This window comes from Hyaena hyaena, unplaced genomic scaffold, assembly GCF_003009895.1.
Source record: "Hyaena hyaena isolate Hyena2069 unplaced genomic scaffold, ASM300989v1 scaffold_249, whole genome shotgun sequence".
Taxonomy (NCBI): Eukaryota; Metazoa; Chordata; class Mammalia; order Carnivora; family Hyaenidae; genus Hyaena; species Hyaena hyaena.
The window spans coordinates 1,017,668-1,019,381 of NW_024080880.1; positions in this window are offsets into that span (position 1 = coordinate 1,017,668).

Genomic DNA, 1,714 nt, shown 5'->3' on the forward strand with positions numbered 1-1,714 from the left:
TGTTTTTTTCAAGCCCAGCTATTAATTTTACCATTATTATTCTAAAATCTTGTTCAGTGATGCTGCTGATATCTTTTTTGAGCAGTTCATTAGCTGTCATTTCTTCTTGGAGTTTCTTTCGAGGAGAGGTCTTTCGTTTCGTCATGTTAGTTAGCTTTCCAGCTCTTGTTGGTTTTAAAGACCTGTTATGCTCTCTGTATCTATAAGCACTGCTATATACAAGAAGACTCTTTGACTGTCCAGGGCCTATCCTTTCAGAGAGTGTTTTTTGAATGGTATCTCTTGGTCTCTCTTATTGGGACCTTGGTTATTTTATTTTCGTATTCGTAGTGATATTTGGGACTCTCCACCTTGTGTACTCTGGCTTGTTTCTTGAGGTAGCCTTGGAAAAGAAAACAGACAGACAAACACACAGGGAGCAGGAGCACACAAACGCACAGGCTAATTCAACTAGCATGCAAAGCGAGAGGGAAATTGAAAAAGTTAAGAGAAAAAACGGAGGAGGGAAGGCGAATAATAGGGAGTATAAAATACATAAAAGGGTCAAAAAGGAGAAAATAAAAGGAAAAAAGAAGAAAACCAATGGACAAAGAATGGTTTAAAGCATATAACCGGATTTCCCAGCTACAATTAAATAGCCGTGTGTATTCAGTGCTGGTTGAAGAGCATAGAGAAGGAGAGAGAAGATCGGGTGGGATGAGGCACAATTGGAAATAGAATGAACAGGCAGAAGGGATACGAAGCTTTTTTCAAAGAGGTAAAGGGTATAATATGGTTGGATACGTGAGAGAAGAATGCTGGTATTATCCAGAGAAACTATATAGTCTAATTACTCCTGAGAGAAAGAGATGAAAAGGTCGGGAGGTGTAGAATTTACATCTACAGAATGGACTAAATTTGATTGTTTAAGTAAGCAGGTGACCAGAGGTAATCAGGTCAGTGTTCTGAGGAAAAAAAGAAAAGAAAACAAAAACAAAAACAACAAAAACAAAAAAACAACACACACAAAAAAAGTGGGGGGGAAGGGAGGAGGGCCGCTCTCAAGCAGGGATGGGCGTGGTGTGATCCAATGAGTCAGGCGGCAGTTCTGCCTGTAGGTTGTAGGGAGGAGAGTGGCTGCGCTCCACCTTGCTTTTATAAGCGTGTAAACTTCGTGAGCCAGGGGCTCAGGCAAAGTTTGTTGATCTTTTCAACCCAGGCAAGTCCCAGCCTCCAAATCCTAGGCCAAGCACCCCGCTGAAATTGCCTCAGGCGATCCCCTGGCTTTCGCCTCAGGGCGATTCCAATCTTCCAGGCTAGCTCGTGGGGTGGAGCCAGAAGCCTCTGCTCCTTTGTCCTCCGGGTGGGGCTGGGGGGCCTGGGCGGGGCAGGGGGCTTTGTCTGCTGGCATGAGCCCGCTGGGATGAGGAGATCAAGTTCCCTCTGTGTCTCAATCACCCAAAACACGAACTCGAGGTCACATCTGCCAGTTTTTAGCGCCTTGCCTTCCCTCCAGAGTTCCAGCCAGCTAGGAGCATGGACGCCGGTGCCTGTGCGCCTCCTCAGGGGTCCAGGTCTGCCTCGAGGGTAATGGCTGCAGGCGCACAGCCTCTCCCAGCCAGCCAGGGGCCAGCACAAAGAAGCAAATCGGAGCGCAGCCCCTCCTGGGCGACTTGGAGCGTGGAGGGGCCTGACGCGCAGGTATTTTGTGCGCAAAGATTTTCTACACCCCGAA